The sequence below is a fragment of the Pan troglodytes genome, chromosome 16, assembly GCF_028858775.2.
Source record: "Pan troglodytes isolate AG18354 chromosome 16, NHGRI_mPanTro3-v2.0_pri, whole genome shotgun sequence".
Classification (NCBI taxonomy): Eukaryota; Metazoa; Chordata; class Mammalia; order Primates; family Hominidae; genus Pan; species Pan troglodytes.
In genome coordinates, this window is record NC_072414.2 from 87,810,386 (window position 1) to 87,836,707 (window position 26,322).

The window sequence follows — 26,322 nt, forward strand, 5'->3', positions numbered from 1 at the left end:
ACAATAATCCCCTGGGGTAAGTAATATCATTTGCCTGTTTTATAGATATGAACTGAGGCACAGCCAGGTTACGCAAGTTGTCCAAACATATAACGAATAAGTGGTGGCACCAGGGTTTTCCTCAGGCAATCTGATTCCAGGACTACTACACTGCAGCTATTTTCAGGTGCCTTGTATCCTTAACTGTATTACAAAGCTTTTGAGAGGAACAGAGATCACTTGTTATTTGCAATTTACACAATACCTACTCTCTAGAGATTGTAGGGGTGATCACATGATATTATTGCACGAAAGGGTAAATGAATAGATAAATGAATGGGGGAACTCTACTTAGAAAGCTGGTGAAAAAAACAAACGTGGCCTATAAAACGTTGAGCAGGAGGATGAATGATAAAAGGAATATAATGCTATTTTAGGAAAATAAGCCTTCCTTTACGAAAGAAAGCAACAGAATATAGACTTTTCACTAGGCCTTTGTAGTCTTCAAAATATTGGTGTGAAGATCTGAGTCAGCATGGATGTTATCAGAAAGAAAGATGAGGAATGGATACTTGGATTGCCGTAAAGGGAAAACTTGGTGACTGCATATGGAGACATGTAGAAGGATGTTGCTGTAATTTAAAAAAAATCCTCATTATCCTAATGGAAAACACATTAAAAGCATTTAAAGAAACACAATCATTCATAATCTTACCATCTGATGGTAAACAAAATTAACATTTTTATATTATCAACACTGGTTATTGCATGAAAATCCACTTAAAATATTAGACCAAGCAATAAAATAATGCGTGTCAATTTCTTCTCAAAATTCCAGTTCCAAAATACTACACCAAATTAATATTCACTTTGTATTGCCAAATGACTGGTCTACTCGGCTGTGTGGAAACTGGCCACTGATGTTGTAAATAACTGAGTTGACTTAGTTTTAGTCTAGTTCCATCGTCATGGGTCCAACGTGTGCTGAAGGATGCAAAAGTTAAGCACACCCTAGCCTGATTTTCTGAACAATGTAACATTCCTGCAAAATGTTTTCTGGTTTGAGTGTCTATTGATCAGCTACTTTCTGACTTAACTCATTCAGTCTACACAGAAAATGCTCACAGGGCTTTGTTTATGTCCCTTCTGCCTAGTTTCTTAAAAACAACATTTTCACAGAATCATTAAAGTTGTAAACATCATCTATATAAAAATCTATATAAATGATACCTTTGCCTCTCTAAAAAAATACAAATTAATTGAGAAGTTGCATTGCAAATGCCAATTAAGTAGAGAATTTGTTTCTCGGCATAGTAATTTCAAATGCAGTTCACTATAAATTCACATGTAAACATCCGGAATTATAAAACCAATACTATGAGGAGAAAGCAAGTGGTTATTGCTTTATATAACATTTCCTCTGGAATTCCTTCAAGAGATAAGGCTTGACAGTTTCACTAAAATGAAATATACTGATATTGATTCATAAATCTGATATGTATGAAGCCTCTCTTCTGTGCCAGGCACTGTGCTGGGGACTGAATTATACACATTATTTTTCCAGAAATGCATCTGAACATACATATGACCAATGCACATATGTGCAGTTCTTCTATTAAGATAGTTTATGAGACAGTTACTCTTGTCTGAGTCAATCAGCTTGACAAAGACTGTTGCCAGAGAAGTATTTATTTAGTAGATGTTTGCCATAAGCTTTGGTATGTTTTCCCACCTGTCTCCCCCAGCAGACTTTATCTTGCAGAATTTCAGGAGACATTTCTAGAACTTAATTAAATCATTTTCATATTGGAAGATGATACAATGAGGTTTGTATTTTAGGTGTCAAATTACTCCCCAGAATTATTAACTACTGATTATACCCTCAGAACAGTTATTACATATTAGGAGTCTCCAGTTGAAATATTTTTTTTCCTAGAAACTTAGATGTTGAATTTAGAACTCAAATTCACTAGGGTCTGTAAAATGAAAAACAAAGTCCATAGAAGGCTACTTGATGATACTTTTGATGATACAGTGAATAAGAACAAAATGCAAAAGGCTTTAAATTCTATGGTGCTGCTGGTGACTCAGAATGCCCAGGTTTGGACCTTGGTCTTTGGAGTTATCTGACCTAGTTGATCTTATATAACCTCTCTAAACTTCTGATTCCATGACTGCAAGAATAGATTTTATCATGACAAAGATGTTGTGATGATAATGAGTTAATGAATCTAAGGTGCTTTGTAAGTACTAAAGTGACATAAATAATATTATTAATATTAACTTTACAAATATCTCCACAATTACACCACCTTGAATAATATTCCAATATAAAGCAATAAATTATAACTCATCTTAAGCTGCCATCATCCTTCCAAAATTCATAGTCCACATCACTTATGCATGATAAAGATAATTGCAAAAATTCTTAGAGATGGATTTTATCTTGGAACCTACTGTGTTTCAAGGGGAACATATCATTATCTCAGTATACCAACATAATGCTGATCCATTAATAGAAAAACACGAATATGTGCTGATGATAACCTGACAGGATATGGTTTTGCCTTCTTGTCGAATGTCTGGGGTTAAGAGAATAATTGAGATGAAGGAACAGAGTAAAGCTTACTGACTCAACTACCAATAAACCATGGCCTCTTCCACACCATGCTTTCCATCGAACATGTCTGCTTCTGAGGAGCGTTCCTACTTGCAGGCAACTTGAAATAACTTCCCAAAAGTTAACCACCTGCAAGGCTTACCTGCAGGCAGGTAGATGCAGCTCCAGGGGCCCTTTAGGATCAACGGCTCCAGATAGCTCAGAAATGACTGAATTTTTGATGCAGCAGACAATTTCCAGGGAAAGCAAAATTCACCCTGGAGCCCCCCACGTACAAATTATAGTCACCATTTAAACCATCATCACAGTATTTGAGGTTAGTAAAACATATTGCTTGAGCTATAAAACATTCTAAACTAGCATTCCAAATGTCTCGCCTCAAGCAAGACTTAAATTAAAGTTTCAGACAGCTGGCACTGGAATCATAATAACAGTTTTACACAAAGGGATTGGCTAAACATGATTATTGTTTTGATAATTTATTGTCAACATGCATTATTGTGCCCTGATCCCAACACTCGGGTTTGGTTCTTTTCTATTGTCAACAGGTGACAAATTCTGGTTCAGGTGATAGAGTAGAACATTTGTTGCCCTGGTTCTAGCTAGATCACACACACACACTCAAACACACATAGTATATTACAATTAATTTATACAATCTGATCATTTTAGAGTCTCTTTTCTCTAAATTGCTTTGTTAGTAAAGAGAAATAATCTCCAGGTACCCCTATTACAAAAAAAAAGTTGACTTACTAAATTCTCTTGGAATATCTAATTTCCAGTACCTCTTTTGCAACAGATAGAAAATGCTACAGTATTTCTTTTGTAATTTGAAGTGTGTATATAACACTGGCAGCCTTGTGTCTATTTAGGCAGATGGGTGCTAATTCACCCAAGGCACAGACAATGCTGACGATAGCTATTTGCCCTTTAGCCAATTCTAAAGCACAATATTTTGCAGACATATTAACATATTTTCAAGTATAACAGATTCTCTGTTCACTTCAACTTGGACCACTTTGAAAGATTTTATTTCCACCACAGGGAAATAAGCGTGATTGACATTGATGTTCCATTTTACTCCAACCGGTCTCATTCACAGATTTTATAACAGAATTAGAAACAGAAAATTATATTTTTATTATTTAAATTAAGCCCAACATATAGTACAGGCAAATTTTTTTCTCAGTCTGTTTGAACATTTAGAAACATTGTGATAATATGTTTTACCATTTTAATAAGAAAGCAGGCACGGCTTGTGTTTGGGTGGTGAGGATTGCTGTATCAGTGCAACAGGTTTTTCTGGATTATGTCTTTCTGTACACAACACACACTAAAAAATTGGAAGAGTCAGAAAGAGTCAATATGCTCAGATCAGCCAAGAGGGAAATAAAGGACACATTAAATTTTTTTCTGAACATCACTTTTCCATTGCCTTTAATTAAGATTTCATTAAACCCTGAGTTTGGAAAGCTTTTAATTGAGAGAGAATTTGCTTACTGGGCATATTTTTGGTGAGCTGTAAAGAGAATCTCTATAATTAATGGCCCTTCCAACTTTACAGTAAGTTCAACTTTGTTCTACCTTTGCAGAAATTGGTTATAGATCCAGTCTTAAGCAATGAGCCAGGCCACAATAATGATTTTTTTCTTGTAGTAAAGTGGCACAAAGTTGGCTCTAGTATACTTTATGATTATATTGTCTGCCGACAAATTAATCCAATTAGCAAAGGTGAAGGTTGATAATTGGGGTTAACTCAAATTTAACTGGTCATTGCTCATCAAACCTCCCTCACCTCCTCTAGAGCATGGTCCCCTAAGTTATTCGAGTAGTCACAGCCAGTCCCCAGATCAAACCAAAAGTCTGACTTCAAAAATCCTGTTTCAAGAAAACCTGATAGAGCCATCTTTCCAAAACCATGACAACAATGGAACTTGGTGGTATGGTATTTTCCTGCTGTTTGGGAGAGTGAGTCCCCACCCCCACCCTTTCTCCACCCCCCGACTACTGAGAGTATTTTTATATAGTTCAAGTCCCTATTGGTCTGCAGTTTGCAGTGCGGTTTAAAAAGTAATACATCTTTTCTTAGATGTACCCCAGTTTCTGCTTTTTAATAGACATGATAATGAGCTTCTGGGTCTTCATTTCCCAGTGTGCAGAGAGCTCAAATAAATCTTTGATTGTTCACAACCCAGGAGAAGGTTCCGGAGCACTGGGATCCATTGAGGTCTCTCTAAACAACTATTATTTTAAGGATATTTTTTAAACGTTGGACTTTCCTGGAGCCATTGAGTTTTTCTTTTCCAATGTTGTTAGTGGCACCTGCTTATAGTGAACTTAGACAAAATGAAATTCCTTTTACAGTGAATCAGCATGAATGAAAGTTCCCAACTGTTTCAGAGCAGCATAATATGCTAACTTAGTAAAGGTTTCCTTGTAGGTAAAAGGAAAAGTATGCTTTACTGTAGATTTCCACAAAAACACATCTGCGTGGGGAGTCCAGGTTTTTCCTAGATTTCAAAATTCTGGAAGGTGTTTTACATTTCTGCAGGCAAAAGTATGCCAATGTGAAAACATGTTTGACCACTTTGAAGACTCTTGTTTTTGGAGATTATGACTTATTTATATCTAGCATAATATAGTTTCTTCTTAATGAAATGCTTTCCAAAAAGTGAATTCAAAAGTCTGTCTAACAAACTTAGAAATGTACAATTACTTATTTCTATTTTTTTAAAAGTCAAAACATCCTTTGGGCAATTTCTGTTTTCAGTTTTATTGACAATTTTGAAAACAGAAATCCTAACACTGAAAAGACCTACTGTTGTCAGACTTTTCATAAATTTCAGGGGAAAAATACGCATCTTCTACTTTTTTTTAATGGGGGGAGGGAAGGAGCAATGGCATCAGGTATGTATTTTGATATGATATGACCTCAGGTTATGCTTAAAGAAATATATATTACATTGGCTGGAATTTTTATTTATTATAGCTGAGGTGATTGATGCTGCTTCCGTTAATTCTAAAATAAGCCATTGAAAACTATTTTTATATGACTACAGACAAAACTTCCTCAATTTTCCTAGCCAACTGGATCTGGTGGGAGGTTGAAAAATGTTTTTATTTAATTTTTTTACTCGTGTTTTTATAAAAGAAGAAGATGGTGGCTTGTGTCCATCCCCACAGCTTTAGCCAATTGACTATGATTGAATACTTTTTCTTATTACTGCTCACTGGGATCTTCTTATGAAATGCACATTTCATTTTTATCCAGGACCTGGGGATACGGGACGACAGACGAATATTACTTGAAATTTGGCACACCACAGTCTATAGAAAGCTGCACACCAAGACTGTGGAAGAGTTATAATTTTAATTCTTTTTACAATGACAAGGCTATTTCAAAGTTAAATTATCATTATCTCTTAAACAAACAGCACCGTGGCAGTTTTAGTAGGGCAAGGTGGCTTATTCTAATTGGTAGTATCCGTGGATTCCTATGCTGAATTTTAGATCTAAGCATTTCCAAATGAATAGGAAGATTGAAGAGAAAGGATATATTTGCAATCTGTTTGGGCTGAAATGGGTACCTGGTGCCACATATCTTGATGCAGCAAGCCATCATTATGGTTATTACTGCCTCCATGATAGCCAGGTAGAAGCACCTGCTCTTCCTCTGCCTTCACCAGTGAATCCCTAACAATCAATTAATTTCTGAGAAACACTAATAACGAGACAAAGATACAAACTATTATAATATCAAAGGAGGATGTGCTTGACATTGGTCAGTAGAGAGGCGGGGCTTGTAGAATCCCAAAGGTTTAAGAGCACGGATGCTCAGCTGAAATAAAGCTGAGTTCAGTCCTGTAACACCCTGCTCTGAACAGAATCCACTGCAACCCATTTTTTAGTAAGAAATTCAACTGTGATATTCTCTGTTTATAGACTCTGTCATCAGTAGGGTTGGATTCTGTGACTTGAAGATTCCCAGCTTGTAATTTTGTTAGTAACATGTTCCTGGTTTTGCATAAAAGTAAAAAACAAAGCAGAGAAGATTGTTTTACCACAGATGATATAATAGGGATAACAAAACAAATACAAGTAAGCAAGCACCAAGCACACATATACATGACTGCAAAACAACACACACACACACACGCACACACACACACACACAAATTCAGAACCATAGGAGAATAAAATCTGCAAATATATTTTGTGCATAGTATTTAGCACTATATATTTCCAATGCGTAATGTCTTCCTCACAAAGGAAATTCATGACGAAATAGATAGAATAATTTAGCACATCTTTCAAAGTGGAAAACTGGGAAATTTTGTTCATTTTCCCACAGAAGCAACAAGGATTTTTCAAAATCGTTTTTATGCTGTCAGACCAAAAAATAAATTCAGATGAAAACCAAATTAATCAAACTGTAGTTCTCTATATCACCAAGGAAGAGTGGGATGTGCTCTTTCCTCTTCCTTCTCAAATTCCTCCTTCTCCTCCTCCTACTTCTTCTTTTTAATGTATCAATAGGAAAGGATCTAATATTTGGATTCATGGCCAACATTTAAAATCAGAATAGATAAAATAAAAATATAGTTTTTGTTTTTCTTGAAAAGTCAGATCTGACAACAGCAGACCTTCGTTTCCACCTGTAAACAAAAGGCTTGGCTTCTGTGACTGTCCCAGTAGACCAAGCACGCCCTCTCCTCCCATTTTCCAACAATCCCCACCTAACCCACGCAACTCACTGAAGTCACCAGCAGGACCATGTCACCTTCTGGTTGGCAGCAAATCTGTGGCTTAAAATGGGAACAGTCACCACCCCTGAATCCCCTCATCTCTCTGTTCTCTGTCAGGAACCATCTTTCTAGGCCATGTCAACCCACCTACCATCTTCCCTCCTTCGTTTGCTCTTTTCTACCCCAACAGTTTTCCCAGGTGACATCCTTTCAAGAAAGCACACCCTTCTCCAATGCATGTCTATCCTTTTCCTGAGATTCTAGACAAAACCTCCCCTCTGTGTAGCACTTTTGACCAGCTCTGCTCTGCTCTGGTCCCTATTCTAGTCCACATGTCCTGCATCCACACCTTGATACATGGTAGACTCAACAAAAGTCTGTGGTACAAAATAATTAATATTTGCTGAAATAAGTGTTCTTCAAAGACACAGTTCCCCTCATCAATTTCTTGGCAGTTACATACAGGAGACCTGCTACATGCCCTCAGAATGCCCCTTGGAGCTAGAATTTGGCCACTGTCATCATTTACAGTGGTTGATTACATTTCCCTGTAAGTGTGACCGCATTTCAGTCTCACCTCTCTATCCAGTCTTCCTAGATGATGTAGAAAACTTCTGAAGTCAAGAACCAAAATCTTCCAGTTCTTGGTGCCCCTTAAGACAAAAGGGCATTGTCCTCTGACATCTATGGTGGAAACCATCTCTCTTGCCTCAGAATTCACATCACGTTTTGTACCATTTCCAATGTACTTATCACATTTTATTTCACATTAAATAGTAATAGACTATACTCTGTTTAAGGGCAGAGTGTATACCTTCTTCAACTTTGTATTACCCTTAAAGATAATCACCCTTCTATGTGTTTGAATTAATGAAAGTTAAACATTCATCAAAGGATACTGGTTGATTCAATGTACATTAGAACCTAAATTTCCAGAGTCTAAGATTTAATGTATTTTTGTTTTTGTTTTTGAGACAGAGTCTCACTCTGTCACCCAGGATGGAGTACAGTGGCCTGTGGCTCACTGCAGCCTAGACTTCCTGAACTGAGGTGATTCTCCCACCTCAGCCTCCGGAGTAGCTGGGACTACAGGTGTGCACCACCATGCCTAGCTACTTTTTGTGTTTGTTGCAGAGATGAGGTTTCACCATGTTGCCCAGGCTGGTCTTGTACCCCTGGGCTCAAGCTATCTGCCTGCCTCAGCCCTCCAATGTGCTGGAATTACAGGTGTGAGCCATTGTACCCAGACAAGAGTTAACATTTAAAGTTACCAACAACTGGTTCAGGATTCACATTCCCAGTTTACGTGGATTCAGGTATCCAAGGAAAAGAAGTCACAGGAAGCAGGAAGCCTCAGGGGAATGAAACTTCCCTGACAAGACACTGCTCCTGTTTTCTTCAAGACCACAACCCCTACCATCCCTTTACTGCCAGTGATATTAACTTGCAACATGAAGGCGATTAAATGCAGATGAGGCGCTTTCCATCATTAGTTTTTGCTTTGATTTAAAGCATTAAATTCTGTTGATCAAATAGACGCACATCTGAAAGGGTTATTTCCTCGAAGTACTAGAGTGTGAATACGTTTATCATGTTATCTATCCTAGAATAGTCCCTCAAGAAAAGGAGACACAGGATGGATGTTTTGATTTATGAGTTGGGAATGAGAATAAAAAGGATGAGGGTTCTTAAATGAAGAGTCTTAGGATATCTGTGTTGAGGACCTTTAAATTAAGTTGAGGTTGGTATAGAGCAGGTAATACCTATTTTTGTAAAGGGCTTCATAGGATCTTGAAAATAACCTTTGTGTGTTTTAAGATATTGCCTTCAGCTTCCCCTGTTTTTAATCACTACACCAAGTTCTATCCATTCCAAAACGTGCCTTTTTCCCTTAGCCTACCATTCTAACACAACATTCTGTTTCTTGGTCTCTTATACCCAATGCACACACACACACACACACACACACACACACACACACACACACACACCTTTGGTCTCCTCATTCTGTTTATTTCCAATAGCAGAAACATGAAGCAATGACAAGATGGCCAGAGTTTCACATCAGACTCAAACTCTAGTAGGAGCAGCTTCAAAAACAGATAGGCTGAGTTGTTCACCAGAAGATGTGGTATGTATGCTTATCTCCTTAAGGATCTGCTTTAAGGATTTCATATTTTGTATTTCTGAACATGCTCCATTAGAAATGTTGAAGGGAAAAAATGTTAATAACAGAAAACCCTGTCCCTTATTTCAGGGACCTTGAACAAGTTTCTTAGGTATTCTTTTCCCCATCTTATCAACAAAGAAAAACATAGCTACCTCATGGAATTGTGAAGGTTGATAAAATGTGAAATCTCCAAAAAGGTGACACATACATAGTGAAGATTCAAGAAATGGCTGTTTCCCTCCACTTCCCCAGAATTCCCTTATGTGGCTTTAAATACGTCCAAAGAGCCTTTTGCAGAAACGTGAATAGATTTTGTATGTTTAACCAAGTCATCATGTGCTTTCACTTTTCTTACAACTTGCATATCAAAGACTCTTGGAAAAGCAGAAACTCAATAAGGAGAATTCATGGCTTGATACCAGCTACCTTAGGGATTCTGGTGCTGTTGGAGAAGACATCCAGGCAACAGAATGAGCAGGTCCCACGCGTGGGCAGCTTTGTCATTCAGAGGAAAAAAACAAAGGAAGTCTTGAGAAATCTATCTTGGGCATATTGTCTTCATAGTGCCAACTTTTCTTGGATTCTTTCACCTCGATTATTAAAAGACTGTAGAAGAAATGAAAAATCGTATATGTCTTCCTTTCCAAACATATTTCAATGTCCCTGTCAATATTCACTTGGGATGCACCACTGATTGTGAGATCATCAAAGGACGTTTCTTCTAGATTAATAGCCTAAATTAATTAATTAGCTTCATTCTCTCATTGCCTTCACCTCTCTGCCTCTTGTCTTCCCTTCCCCCCATTCCCAATTGCTTTTCCTTTGTGTCTTTTTTCCCTTCTGGAGGAATAATTTACCCATCCTTGAAGATTTGCCATTCCCCCAAGAATTTTGCATATATGAGCTATGAGGTTCTATTAATTTACATTCTTATTTTGAAGTCATATTGTGAAACATACAGCTAGAAAAAATATTAACATGGGATTTTATAATTTTTTTTATTCTGGGAAAAAATACAAAAAAATTATGGGGATCATTTGAGATAAGAGTGAGAAACCCCACTGCACCCTGAATCAATTAGGCATATCACAATTTTTGTGAACAATCACATGAAGTCGGTCAAGGAATTGGCAATTGCATGTTTCAGAGAAGAATCCCCTCGTATTAAGATGGGAGGCAAATAGAATCAGTGACTCAATATTTATGACTTCTCCATGATCACTCTTTTGAGCTTTCTCCAAATCCAATCCTGCTACAGTAAGATAGAGACAAGAAAGAATTTACCAGCTGTACCCATCCATTAATTATGCAGACTATGGGACCCTCTGCAGTTCCAGAGGGACATTAGCTTTGTTTATGTTTCAAGTAAGCCCTCCTGTGTAGGTAAAGAATCCTCTTTGTTCTGGTCTAAGTTTTAATAAAAAGTAATGATATTCATTATGCAGTGTTAAAGTGGACAGCAAAATAATGAGGGTAGAGGGGTTATTTAATAATTGGAAATAAAACATTTAGCTAGAAATCTTTCTTTCCTCCTTGTCTCCACTTCCTTCCCCATCAACTACTCATGTCTCCTTCTTCTCCTGATGGGGAGGCTGGCCACTGAGTGGAAGACAATTGCCATGAATACCCCTAATCATGGGGTTTGGCCAGTTAATCAGTATCTCTGTGGCTGCCCATTGTTTACAGAGGGAAGGGGCCCCAAGATTCTTGATCTCAAATACTGGAGGGCTGCAAGTCGGGGCCTTCAGCTCTCCAGCAAGCAGTTGCAGCCTCAATTTAATTAACTGCCTATCCTTGCCCTGGTGTGACTTGTATGGCCAGGAAGGTGTTTCCCAAGGAAATCAGAATGGGTGGGGGCAGAGCGGGAAAGAATAAAAAAAAAAAGGTTCAGGAGGGCAATGAGGCGGGGGTTAACAACGCTGCTTAAGATCAAGGGCTGGAGTGCTGAGATGCTGCCAGACTTGAAAACTTTAATTTACTGTCACTGTTAGCCCCCTTTGAGGTTTATGGTGGTATTTATACACACAGCATCAATCACATGAAACAAGGAGGGGATTTATAGTTTGTTTTAAAGACTGCAAATGCAATGTAATGCAAATAGCTTGCCTCATGGGCATTTACGTTTAATGGGAAAATTACAGATGCAAAAGATTGGTAGAACAAATTTTAAATTGACTTTATTACATCTAGTGCTTTTCAGAGAATACTATTAAAAAAATGAAAAAAAAAAGATATGGTAATGGAGTTCTACACTGTAGCCTGACAACTTAAATTCCACTTAACTGACTTTCTTTCTTATTTCCTTTCTTTCTTCCTTTTTTTTTTTTTTTGGTTTGTTTTTTGCATCTTGTGTTATCTCTACAGTAAGTTAAGCTAAATGAAAAATCCCCAGGATTGTAAACTGATTGATTAGAAATTTGATTTTTCTTTATTACATTTTATATGACTTTTCTAGACCCCGCCAAAGAACATTTCCCTATGATGTGTGTGTATCCATAGAATTACATCATGGTTGCATATGCAGTTTTAGCCTATGCTATAAAATGCCTACTTTTTTAAAAAGACATTATTTTCTTAGAGCAGTTTTAGGTTCACAGCAAAATTGAAAGGAAGTTACAGAGATGTCCCATAGACCCCTTGCCCCCACACATTTATAGCCCCACCAAAGGGGTACATTTGTTAACTGCCGATGAACCTATGTTGACACATCATAATCACCCAAAGTCCACAGTTTACAATAGAGTTCGCTATTGCTGTTGTACATTCTATGGGTTTTGACAAATGTATAATGACACATATCCATCATTATAGTGTCATACAGAGTAGTTTCACTGCCTTAAAAATCCTCTGTGCTCCACGTATCCATCCCCCAAACCCCGACCCTCAACCCCTGGTAACCACTGATCTTTTTGCTGTCTCCATAGTTTTGTCATTTCCAGATGTCATATACGTGGAATCACAGAGTATGTAGCCTCTTCAGATTGGCTTCTTTCACTTAGTGATATGCATTTAAGTTTCCTCCATGGCTTCTCATGGCTTGATAGCACATTTCTTTTTAGTGTTGAATAATATTCCTTTATCAGGATGTACCACAGTTAGTTTATCCTACTGAATTCACCTACTGAAGGACTTCGGCATCCCGGTTGCTTCCAAGTTTTGACAATTATGAATAAAGCTGCTGTAGATATCTGTGTCTATATTTTTGTGGGGACAAGTGTTTTCCCATCATTTTCATAAATACCACAGAGCACAACTGCTGGATCATATGGTAAGAGTGTGTTTAGTTTTGAAGAAACTTCCAAACTGTCTTCCAGAATGTTTGTACCATTTTGTATTCTCACCAACGAAGAATGAGGGCTTCTGTTGCTCCACATCCTCACCAGCATTTGGTTGTATCCATGTTACAAATTTGGGCCATGGTATAGTGGTAACTTGTTTTAATTAGCATTTCTCTAATATGTGATGGGGAGCACACGTTAATATGCTTACTTGCCACCTGTATATCTTCTTTGGTGCAATGTCTGTTAAGATCTTGGTCCCAATTTTTTCTCCTGGTTCTTTGTTTTTTTATTGTTGAGTTTTAAGAGTTCTATGTATAATTTTAAATGAGTCCTTTATCAGATGTGTCTTTTACAAATATTTTCTTTCATCCTGTGGCTTATCTTCTCATTCCCTTGATATTGATATTGTCTACTTGATACTGGCTACTTTTTACATTAATATGTAAATGCCTTTAATCAAGGATTTAAAGTTTTGGGTTAGATAGGTCTCTTGTCCTCATTTCATAAAATATGATTGAGTGTGTGTGTGTGTGTGAACGTTTTGTCAAAGATCTTTTCCTGAGCTGTGAACTCCAAAGGGTATCATGTGATAGTTGCTTAGTTGTTTTTTGCAGGAGATGAACTGGCGCTCTCAGCTTGTACTCTGGCCAATGCCTAGTGTCCCCTTCACCAAACTGACATTTAAACCTGCACAACCTGGTCAAAAGAAAAACAAGGGCTAAACAGGCAGGAGAGGAGAGTTTTGCTTGTATTGGAGGCTGCAGAAGCTTCATCTTCACATGCACAAAAGCACTGTCTTGGTTGGACACAGTGGCTCATATATGGAATCCCAGCACTCTGGGAGGCTGAGGCAGGAGGATTGCTTGAGCCCAGGAGTTTGAGATCAGTATGGGCAACATAGGGAGACCCTGTCTCTACAAAAAATTTAAAAATTATCTGGGTATTGAGGTTCATGCCTGCGGTCCCAGCTACTCAAGAGGCTGAGGTGGGAGGCTCACTTGGGCCTTGTAGGTTGTTTTTAGTGCTTACAGTGAGCCATAATCATGCCACTACTGCACTCCAGCCTGCACAACAGAGCAAGAATCTGTCTCCAAAAAAAAAAAAAAAAAAAAAAAGCCACTGTCTTCTTATCAGTTTACAAAAAGCATTTCCATGATAAGCTGGTCAACACCAATTAGATGCTATGTCCATACTGTTTTCTAAAAGAATTTTTGCTACAATTTTTATGCTGATTTGTTCTTTATTCTCTACTTCTTTCACAAAGTACTTGGGATGATTTAAAAAATGAATAGGATTGTAAATACAGAAATGCTGGGGTTAGATTATTTTTTATAACTTTATAATTTTTTCCCATGCATACCTAACTTTTAAAATATATTCCTTTTATATGTATTCTAGTAGACATATAAAAGTACTTCAGAAAAAATACTATAACTAGGCACAAATAACTTGAAGAATTTTCCTGTCTTTGTAACCTTTTTAAAAAATATTCTAAATAATGAGCAACTACAGTTAGAAGGAAATGTTTTTTCCAGAATCTTATTGTTTTCTAATAGCGGCAACAAGATCCCTGTAAGGCCATGTTTATACTTGACCTCCAAATCTAACTGCAATATGACCAATATGTTAGGACCAGGTTGCATTGTGCATAACAGTAAAATTCCAAGTAACTGTGATGAAAATAAGAAATTAATTTCTCCCACTTCAAACAAATCAAGGGGCTCTGGTGACCCTCTTACAGAATGTTTGGAAGAACTCACACTCTTTCTATCTTTTTGCTTTATTATACTTGACTTTCATTCTAAAAGTCACCTCCTTGTCCAAAATGACCGCCCCAATTTTCTCCATGATGTATTCATTTTAACTGGAAAGGTGGAGAATGGGAGAAGGAAGAGCACAATGCCCTCCAGTCTCTGCTGCAGAAATACTGGGGAGTTGCCTACATCACTTTTACTTACATCTCATTGGCCAGAAGTTTGCCACACGGCCACATGTAGCTTCATGGAAGGCTGGAAATGTACGCTTTTATTTTTCTCAGAGAGCCTTAAGTCTGACTAAAATTTTGAGGTCTTTTACTAAAGTAAAAAGTGAAGAACAAATTTCAAAGACAATCTAGCAGTACATACCAGAGTCCCCAAGATTATCTTTACCCATATTTGGAATTGATATTAATGCTTACATTCAAAAGAGTTGGACGATAATCTGTGTCAACCAGACATGACAACAAGAATGAACAATCTGGCTGTGTGATCACTGGATCAACTATGTAGACTCCATTTCACTCATAAGACTGATATGTTACATTTACCATTAGCAATTTGCTGGGGTCTGATTTTCTTTTAACTCACAGATATAGGCATTGTTTCAATATTTGCATCATTAACTATTCAGTAATTTATATCTGGGTGCAGTTGCTCAAATATTCAAAGCAATGCAAAACATGCATGCATTTTTCCTGATTCAGCAAATAATTGGGGGGAAGGGTACATATTCGGCTTGATTTATCAAAGTCAAAATTCTCTGAATAGCTTCCAGGTTTCTACTGCTTTATGCAGAGTCAACTAGAAGACTTTGGCATTTGCCAGACATCGGGCTGTATGTACTTGGTTTATTTAATCCTGGAGGTAGGTATTGGGAAGAAAATATCATTTTCCACCTCTGTATTAACAAATGAGACAGACTGAGGTTCTGAGTAGTTAAGGATATGCTAGTTCCTATCAAGACCAGTATCGTTAGATTGGAAGACCAGACAGAGAGCAAGCAGAGGATGCCTCGAAATGTGCATTTGAACAAATATCAAAGGAAAAAGTCATGAAATTTATATTAACAGCAACAGTGTAACTACCCTCAAATGATTAAACAGCCTCTAAAATGCAAAGGCAAGTGACCAATTAAGGCTTCAATCTTTGATCTGTGAATTCACTAGTAGCCTTAAATTGTTAAATTAAAAGCTGAGAGACACAAATCTCTTCATTAAGTTGATCTCTCAATAGATACTAAATAGATCTATTAAAGATAAATTATGACAGAGTGAAATACCTCCCAACAACAAGAGCTTCTTCTTTTTTTTTTTTTTCTGTGAAAATCTTTCTTTTATTACTGTCTCTTGCGGCAAAATAACATTTTATACAAATAAGTCACCTAGTTTACTTTGGACACAAAGACAGTAAAAACTGGAATGTGATTTTGGGGGAAGCGGGAAGGAGGAGGAAGGACAGATCAGATCACTGATGTTTCTTATATTCTGTAAAAAATAGATTTACAGGAAAAAAATAGACTTTCACAACTTCAATGACTTTACACGGTCCTTTGTAAAATGGGGTAAATCCACCTCCACCAAATCTGACATGGTGGAGTACTGACATGGAATTACTGACATGGAATGTGAGTAAACCGGAGCTTTTTCATGATAAACAAAAAGGAGCATGCTATTTACAGTGAAAGATGTGAATTTTCCTCTCCTTCAAATTTATTTTATTTATGAGGGGTCAGAATTTTATCCAAATGGAAACTGAGTCTTCTTTAATTTAGGGGAAAAGGCAGGGGAGCTATGAAAAAAATACACAAAAATGTTTATAGTTTTATAAAGTTTATAAAAGCCTAATACCCTGTGATATGGTTTGGCCGTGTCACCACCCAAATTTCATCTTGAACTGTATCTCCCATAATTCCCATGTATTGCTGGGGGGACCTGGTGGGAGATAATTGAATCATGGGGGTGGTTTCCCCCATACTGCTCTCGTAGTAGTGAATAAGTCTCATGAGATCTGGTGGTTGTATAAGGCGGAACCCCTTTCACTTGGTTCTCATTTTCTCTCTTGTCTGCCGCCATGTTTAAGATGTGCCTTTCTCCTTCCGCCATGACTGTGAGGCCTCCCCAGCCATGTGGAACTGTGAGTCCATTAAACCTCTCTTTCTTTATAAATCACCCAGACTCAGGTATGTCTTTATCAGCAGTGTGAGAACAGACGAATACACCCTACAAATGCATTGATTGGGCCTCTCCCTGATCTTGGAAGGCGCCATGCAAGTGAGGGCCCTACTCCCTGGTAAATGTGCCTCTCATCCTGTATCCAGACAATGAGGCCAGGATCACGGCAGCATCTCCAGCACATTAGCACCCTCCCACCAGCACTTTGTTTTCTAGAGAAAACAAATTTATTTCCTAGAGTCAGGTGTTATTTTCTACAGTTCAGGAGACACCCATCCATGTTAAAACTTTTCAAGAGAATCGAGAACAAGGCAACTGTGGTGATGCTGAATTACTCTAAAGATTTCTGTAGTATTCTAAATTGCTCAATAAGCATGTACTATTTGTTCTAATTTAAAAATAGTTATAGAGAAGGTACTCATCATAAGGAAAATGTTATGATGCATGATTTTAAACTAAATATCTTTCTAGTTGCCTCATCCTTCACCGTTGTAAGTAGCCATGGGAGTAGCATGGCCTAATAAGATTTCCTTCTAGGATGGGTGCAGTGGCTCACACCTGTAATCCCAATGCTTTGTGAGGCCGAGGCGGGCGGATCACTTAAGGTCAGGAGTTTGAGACCAGCCTGGCCAACACGGTGAAACTCCATCTCTACTAAAAATACAAAAATTAGGTGGGCATGGTGGTGGGCGCCTGTAGTCCCAGCTACTTAGGAGGCTGAGGCATGAAAATCACTCCAACCCGGGAGGCAGAGGTTGCAGTTAGCCGAGATGGCGCTACTGCACTCCAGCCTGGGTGACAGAGCAAGACTTCATCAAAAAAAAAAAAATTTCCTTCTAAAGCAGAAGCTCTCAGAAATGTGGGGTGATAGAGGGAGAGGCTTAACGTAATTGTTATCTACCTTTTTCCTTAATCTCCCTGCCCCTTGCTCGCATCAGAATCATCTAAACTTTCGGGAAACTTTCTTCATAAATGCCAAAGACCATTGCCCCAATGCCATCATGATCTTTGGACAGAGGTGTTTAAAGTTAGGTCCCCAGAAAGTATAAGCATTTACTTAGTCAGTTGTTAGAAATGCAAGTTCTTGGGCTACTCTTACACCTACTGGGTCAGAAACTCTAGAAATAAAGACCAGCAAACTGCCTGAATCTGATACACGCTCAAGTTGCAGACCCTTTCCTAAGAGAAAATAAAGAGTGAAAGCAAGCAAGGAATATGTCTAGTGCACCTCTGCTATCCTGCAGTGTCTCTAGTCATGCATTGCCTTCTATAATTAACTTCTCCATAGAACAGTGCCTGTAATCCCAGCACTTTGGGAGGCCGAGGCAGGCAGATCACCTGAGGTCACGCATTCAAGACCAGCCTGGCCAACATGGTGAAACCCCGTCTCTACTAAAAATACAAAAAATTAGCCAGCATGGTGGCAGGCACCTGTAATTCCAGCTACTTAAGAGGCTGAGGCAGGAGAATCGCTTGAACCCGGGAGGCAGAGGTTGCAGTGAGCCGAGATCACACCATTGCACTCCAGCCTGGGTGGCAAGAGCAAAACTCCATCTCAAAAAAAAAGACTAAAAAGAGTCCTTTAATTCTGAAGCTTAAAGCAAAATAAGGGAATTACAAAGATATTTAGAAAAGATATGTGTATGTATGTTTATGTTTCCTTTGTGGGGTTTTTTTGGTTTTGTTGTGGGCATAAAGAGAAATGAAATTAATTCCCACATGCCAAAACTCACTGCAAGAGAGGCTTGGGAAAAATATAAAGAAAGTCATTTAACTGATGGTAGAGGGTAGGTCGATGACTGTGGTACCCACCTGTTAGGACTTTAGGACCAGCAACATTTTAGAAGACGTGTCAGGGTATTTCTTTTTTTTTCTTTTTTCTTCTTTTGCTAAGTAAGAACGTTACATTTTTTTTAAACCCATCTAGTAGTATCATTTTGCTTTTTAAAAATATTTCAATACTAGTATTAAATAGCAATTATTGTAATTAATAGTAATTAATAGCAATTAAGGGTATACTTGCAGTAAAATAGAATAGTCCTTCCCAAGAAAACATTGTTGGCAGGCTTACACTTCCACTGCAAACTGTAAAACTTGAGGACCGTGCAGGTTTTTTGCTTTAAAATAAGCCTTTGATAATCACAAAGAATATGTCCCAAGACTTTCACAAATGTTTGCATTTGCTAGCATTTCTTGTTTGTTTAAGCATCATGACCCCGGCGGTCAAGGCAGCCCTGCCCTCCGAGAGCTTATAGTCCAATGGAAGAAAGAGACACACAACAGTTAAGCCAACACATAAGGATCTTCAGGTGGTGGTAAGCGTGTGAGGAGAAATAAAGCAGAGACAGGAAAAGAGAGTGTCACAGGCTGAACTGTGTTTGGTGTTTTTGTTTTTGTTTTCTTAGAAGCAGGGTCTCAGTCTGTCACCCAGGCTGGAGTACAGTGGCACAGTCAGAACTCACCACAACCTCAACCTCCTGGGCTTACGTGATACTCCCACCTCAGCCTCTGCCACATACAGGCTGAGTTGTGCACTCCTAAAATTCAAACATTGAAGTACTAGCTGCTCATAGCTCAGAATATAACTGTATATGAATACAGTGTTTTGAAAAAAAAGTGATTAAGTTAAAATGCTTTCCTGAGAGCGGGCCCTGTCCAATACGACTGATGTCATCGCATGAAAAGGAGATTAGATCACAGACATCCACACAGAGGGAAGTCCGGGTGGAGACCTGGGGACAAAGGGCCAGGGAGAGTGACATCAGTGAAAACCAACCCTGCCAGTACCTTGATCTCGGACTCCTAGCCTTCAGAACTGTGAGAAGCGGAATTTCTGTTGTTTATGCCACCCCATCTGTGCTACTTTGTTATGGCAGCCCTAACAAACTAATACTGAGAGTCCAGGATTTCGGTGATCGCCTCTCAGGGTGACATTTGTGCAGATGCAGTGATGCAGTAGAGGACTGAGGCAGGCGTGGGTTTGGAGGTTGAGCAGGGCAGGCAGAAGGACCAGCATATGTTTCTTATGTACATGGCCTTTAACCACAGGCTAGCAACGTTTGCAATCAGTCGTACAATTGCATTACTCCTGGATGGCCATTTTTCACAAAGAAACCAAGTTGAGAGGTAAAGACAACTCAACTACATAAACACCTTGTTCCCATACATATTCATGGTAGTACTGCAGGCAAGCATGTGCCTCAGTGCAAATTCCAATTGTTACCTGCTACCATCCTTCTGACCTGTTCAGAACTCATTGTAATCTTAAAAGTCACACCCAACTACACCGTCTACTTTATATACTACACCAAGTAAAATGGGTACGTTTCTAGTGATCTATTTTGTTTGTTTGCAAACATGCTATATTTATTTATTTAAACTTGTTAGACGAACACTATATGTAATTGCAAGTTATATCCAACTGTCAGCATATTTTTATTATTTTTTGTTTTACATATCCTTGCCTTGATAAAAACTCTGGTGTCTTACTGTTAGGCTAGTCATCTGATGCCAGTTAATTCTGGTTTCTTTTCATGGTTTTTAATTTATATTAATAACCATATCCTCTAGTAGTACTATGGGTATTTTAACAGACTGCTATTATGTGTTGTTCTTGCAATTTGGCATCAGAAGTTGTCAGTCTGCATTGCAGCACTATTTTGAAACTAATTCAAAGAGGCATTATTCCGCGCTTCTTCACCACAGGCTAAAGGCCTGCTCGCATCTGGGAACTGCCCAGTGAGAGCTGCAGGCCAAATCTGGCATGAATTTATCCAAAGACTAGGCTTACTGTTCACATTTCAACGCTGAATGGCCTATTGAATTCCACTACCACCCCCAACCTCTTTCCTTCTTGAAGGTGGACTGTCTCCCATAAAGGAATTTGTAGATTTTTTTATTAACTTGTTAAAATCTTTGTAATGGATTGCAATTGGTTTTTTTCTTAGGCATACGAAGATAATAGCATTCAATAGGGATAAAGATGCAAGAGACTGGTACATGCGAAAAAGAAGGAAGAAAATAAACAATTTTCATATGATTTATGAATGGTAGACTAGTTTTCAGACATAAATGTGATCTAGCTTATTCATCCACAAGTTGACCCAATTTTAAGCCCACTATGGAGTAGATCAGAATGCTTTTGACATGTCTTAAAGTAAGTCAGGCCTGTTTCTTTTGCAAAGTTTCTTTGGGACATTTCGCCAACATAGACGTCTTTCCATCAACATGGCTATTGAAATTATAGTCATAATCAAGTATGTAGTATCTAAACGTTCCCTGATTTCTTGCTACAGATGCATTCTGTCTTCTCTGGTTGGCAGGGAGATGTTAGAGGTCGGGGAAGTATGTATAGGCTCCTCTTATTTCATCAGGGCCTCTGAGAGGTTTCTGCTCAGTAGTAAGAGTGCAGCTAGGAATTGTTACTTAGTGAATTAATCATTTTCTTCCCTGACAGCTCTGCAAACATTCATCACTGTTGTTTGTTCATCTCAATTTCAAGTTCTACTACTATTATGTCTCATAAAGACTGGTGTATATACTTTTTGACAAATATTAAAACTTTGATGAAAGATTCTCTATAAGTCAGGTATTTGCAGCAATACTTTATTCTCCAAATACCTTTGGAAAATGAGACAGTATTAGCTGATGAGCTTCATAAGGACTGGAAAACACTCACTTTCAAATTCCAGCATATTCTGAGCATAGTGCCTACAAGATAGTAGGTGCTTTAAAAAATTTGCTGAATAAATGCATGTATAGAGGATTTTTATATGATTTTTATACTACAATGACTGCAGCTATTTCTATCCTTAGGGAATAATTTCACATACTTCTTTCTAAAATCAATCTGGATATTTAAAGCAAAGTATTTCATTGATATCCGTTGGGCTAAAAGGGTGAACTCTACCTAAAGGCATATTAAGAAGGAGCCAGCAAAACAGAACATTGGCCAAACTGGTCTAGATGAGAAAAACAAAACAAAACAAAACAAAACAACTTTTGGGGTTAAAAGCAGCATGAGAAGGGCCAAGATGAGAAGGAGACTTGAGAAGGTGGAGAGGTCAAGCAGCCTGGCTGTGGGGCGGGCACTTGTGGAAACACTGTTCAGGACAGGGCAGGGCAGTGAGGTGGAAGGAAGCTTAGTTACAAATAAATCTAAGAATTAAAATCTGTATTTGGGTGCAGAAGACATGAATTGAAGGTTTTATTCTGTTTTTATATGGCATGTTACATGAACAATTAATTTAAGCTTTTTGAACTCAATTTTTTTTTTTTTTTTGAGATGGAGTTTCGGTCTTGTTGCCCAGGCTGGACTGCAATGGCATGATCTCGGTTCACCGCAACCTCTGCCTCCCAGGTTCAAGCTATTCTCCTGCCTCAGCCTCCCAAGTAACTGAGAAGACAGGTGCTTGCCACCATGCCTGGCTAATTTTGTATTTTTAGTAGAGACAGGGTTTCTCCATGTTGGTCAGGCCAGTCTCGAACTCCCAACCTCAGGTGATCCTCCCAAAGTGCTGGGATTACAGGCCTGAGCCACTGTGCCTGGCCTTGAACTCAATTTTTCTACAAATAACCTGTATAGGCTTGCTCTTGCTGTGTAACAAAACCCACCCCGGGACTTATTGGCTTGAAACAGTAACCATTTATTATTTCTCGTGACTGTACATCAGCTAGGTGGTTCTTCTGGACACTTGGGAGTGATTAATTTACCCCTAATCATTTACATTTTAATTTACTCCTAATCATTTAAATGATTAAAACTTAAATGATTAGTGGCAAATTAATCACTCCAAGACCTCAATAACACCTGTGCATTCCCAAAAGCTTGCTGTTCATGCTGTTTGTGAAAAAAGCAAAACAATTGGACAGGGACAGGAGACAGAATGGAAAACAACTCATCTCCTGGAAATTCACAGAAATCTTAAGAAGGGTTTATTTAAGCAAATTTCATGCATAACATTAGGAAAGAAGGTTCAAGTCAGTTTTTGCTAAACTCTCAAACCAGAGGGGTTACTTCAGCTGATATTCAGGCTACAAATGAATTAGTACATTATTTTATATTAACAGGTATATATCCCAAGTAATGAATATATTGTTAAAGTACAATTTTTCTGATTATAACAGTAAAGTTTAAAGTACAAAAACGTATACAATTAATATTAGCAAAACAGAAAAAGTGAAAATTACCTATAATTTCCTCACTCCCAAAAAGTTACCATTTGTAGTTTGTCATCTATGTTTTCAGGTTTTTCACCCCACTCCTTGAATCTCAGTCAGCTTTGTGAGTCACGAGATTCATATTGATAAATGACATGGGTCAAGTTCCCAACCTAGTCCTCAAAAAGCGTTGCACACTTCTACTCTTTCTCCTGAAACTTTTCTTTGTGAAATAAACAAGCTCAAGCCTTAGAGCCCACATAAAAGATAAACCGGTTGTCCTAAACAAAGCCATCCTAGACTAGCCAGCAGCTGGCCAACTCCCACACAGGTAAGGAGGCTAGCCAAAGTCAAAGAGCTGCCTCCCCAAACCACAAATGACTACAGACACATGAATGACCTGTCTTGTCCAGAGAAACCACCTAGCTGACCTACAGTCATGAGAAATAATAAATGGTTACTCTTTCAAGCCAATGAGTCTTGGGGTGGGTTTTGTTACACAGCAGTAGCTAACTTATACATGTTATTTGCAGAAAAATTGAATTCACAAAAGCTCAAATTACTTGCTCATGTAACATGCCATATAAAAACAGAATTAAAACTTCAATTCATGTCTCCTGTGTCCAAATAAAATGAGCATTTTCCCCAATATGTGTATCTTTCTAAAGTAGTTTTTGTTGTTGTTGTTTTGAGACAGAGTCTTGCTTTGTCACCCAGGCTGGAGTGCAATAGCACGGTCTCAGCTCACTGCAACCTCTGCCTCCTGGGTTCAAGTGATTGTCCTGTCTCAGCTGCACGAGTAGCTGGGATTACAGGCACCCACACCATGCCCAACTAATTTTTTGTATTTTTAGTAGAGATGAGGTTTCACCGTATTGCCCAGGCTGGTCTCAAACTCCTGAGCTCAGGCAATCCACCCGCCTCGGCCTCCCAAAGTGCAAGGATTACAGTTGTGAGCCACCATGCTTGGCCCTAAAATATTTAAGCATTAACAAAAATATTCACAACTACGTTAAAAACATGAAACTTCACTTAAAGCCTAAGTGCTTAATAAATGGAAAGTTATATGAATCAACAGGAAGGGATGACGATACCCTAAACCTGTCTAGCTTTTCACAAGTTCATTGATAAATTTAATCATTTCTAGTTAAATCTCCACAGTAATTTTTTTCTAAGCTTAACAAAATCATTATAGAACACATCTGAAGAAATAAAGAGTTAAAAACAACTGAGAAATTTTTGAAAATGATGATGATGACTCGTGCTATTAAATACTTGGAGAAAATTTTTGTTGTACATGTGTATGACAAAAAATTTGTATCCAAAATTTATGTTTAAAAAAAAAACTCTTATGATTCAATAATAAAAAGGCAACCCAGTTTAAAAGTGGATGAAAGATTTCAACAGATATTTCATAGAAGCATGTAAAATGATAGTCAATATCGGTAGTCATCCAGAAAATACAAATTAAAACCATAATGAGCTACCACTACTCACACACTAGAACAGTTAAAATTCTAAAACACTGACAACATGTGTTTGCAAGGATGTGGTACAAACAGTATTGGTATGTAAAATGATAAAAGCACTTGGAAAAGAGATGGCAATAACTTAGAAAGTTAAGCATATATTCTCCATATAACCCTCCAATTACAGCAATTCCAATCTCAGGTATTTACCCAAAAGAAATGAAAATATATATGCACAAAAAGACTTACACAGGAATGTTCATGGCAGTTCTAATGATGATAGCCAAAAATAACCCCAATGTCCATCAACAAGTGAATGGATAAACAGAATGTACTTCAACCATACAATGGAGTACTGCTCAGCAGCTAAAAGAGATAGACTACTGACAGATGCAAAAACATGGATGAATCTCAAGACTATTATGTGGAGTCAAGATACCAGACACAAAAGAACTTACAGCAAATTCCAGGAAGGTCCATAAAAGAAGCATTGGAGACGATTGAAATGTTAAGTATTTTGATCATTTACATTAATTATAATGCATCAAAACATACACTTAAAATGAATACATTTTATATGTAAATTATACCTATATAAAGTTGACTTTTCTAAAAATGAGTCTACTAAGATGATCTTAGCTGTCTTGACATGCTATGATATATATTCAATAAATCCCTCTCCATTTTTAGAAGAAACGGACTTTCTTTTCTGGGCTTGGTGGTTCATGCCTGTAATCCCAGAACTTCAGGAGGCTGAGGCTGGTGAAGTGCTTGAGGCCAGGAGTCCAAGACCAGCCTGGGCAACATAGCAAGATGCAGTCTCTACAAAAAAAAGAAAAAAGAAAAATTAATTAGCCAGGCATAGTGGTGCATGCCTATACTTCCAGCTGCTCAGGAGGCTGAGGTGGGAAGATCACTTGAGCCCATGAGTTCGAGGTTACAGTGAGCTATGATGACACCACTGCACTCCAGCCTGGGCAACAAGACCCTATCTCTTAAAACAAAACAAAACAAAACAAAACAAACAAAAACAAAAACAAAAACAGAGTCTTGAGTCAAGTGAACAAATGTCCAATGGTGGAATTTGTGAGAATAGAAGAGCAGAAATGCTTTCTTTTCTGGGCAGCTAACATCCTACCAACAGGGGCGCACTCACTGGCCAATGCAAGGAGAGCCTAGCCACTGATCTTCCATTTATTCTGTGATATCTAATTAAGTTCAGCTTTCTACCTCTGAATTGATGGGGCCAGCAAATCATTCTCACCTTGTAGCATTAGCAAAGAAAGACCTGCTTTCTGTGTCCAACTTAGCTGCTTTGAGATTGTTAACTTTGAATTGAAATAAAAGTAAATGCATGTGACAGAGAAAGAAGAACTGGAATCAGTTACTAAGGAAAGAAAGAAGATTGAGGAAAGGATCCAGGAAGGGAGGGAGCGAGGAAGCAAGGTAGGGAGGAGGGAGGGAGAGAAGAATAGAGGGAGGGAGGGAAGGAGAGAGGGAGGGAGGGGAAAGAAGGAAGGAAGGAAGAAGGAAGGAAGGGAGTGAGGCCTTTGACAAGTCAAAAAAGATAAGGCAGATCAACAGAAAGAAGACCTTTTTCTAGAACAATTCTGTTTGATTAGCTTGAGGTTATAATTAACCATAGTTGTTTATCTGGGAACTTTTATGAGGCATTAGCCAAAGGCCAATGAGAAGAACCAGTTCTTCTATGAGATGCAAAGTTGCCAACTTTTTTTCTTAAGTTTAATGTTTAAAAAGACAGCATCAGAGAGCAGGAAGCACAGACTCTATAAAGTCAGATGATTTTAAGGTTTTCTTAACCCTTTCCAACCTGCCTTTCTCTACCTTGTCAAAATTTGAGAGGATACCATTTATAGAAAAGTCTCTTTTAATAAAACAAAAATGGAATGACTTAAATGTTACTTATTAGCTATAGTCAAGGCACACGGTACCTGCAAGTCACATATG

The 26,322-nt window shown here is 38.1% G+C and overlaps 1 long non-coding RNA gene across 3 annotated transcripts in view; it reads right to left on the bottom strand.

Moving 5' to 3' along the window:
- LOC107968432 (uncharacterized) overlaps positions 1 to 26,322 on the bottom strand; it is a 182,780-nt gene that overhangs the window by 115,440 nt on the left and 41,018 nt on the right. Inside the window, exon 4 of one of the 3 annotated variants that reach the window (XR_010151524.1) lies at positions 14,337 to 25,176. The exons of the other annotated variants lie outside the window; for them this stretch is intronic. This is a non-coding gene — a long non-coding RNA (uncharacterized LOC107968432). Of the gene's footprint in view, positions 1 to 14,336; positions 25,177 to 26,322 lie in introns of those variants that run through there. 3 annotated transcript variants of the gene reach the window in all.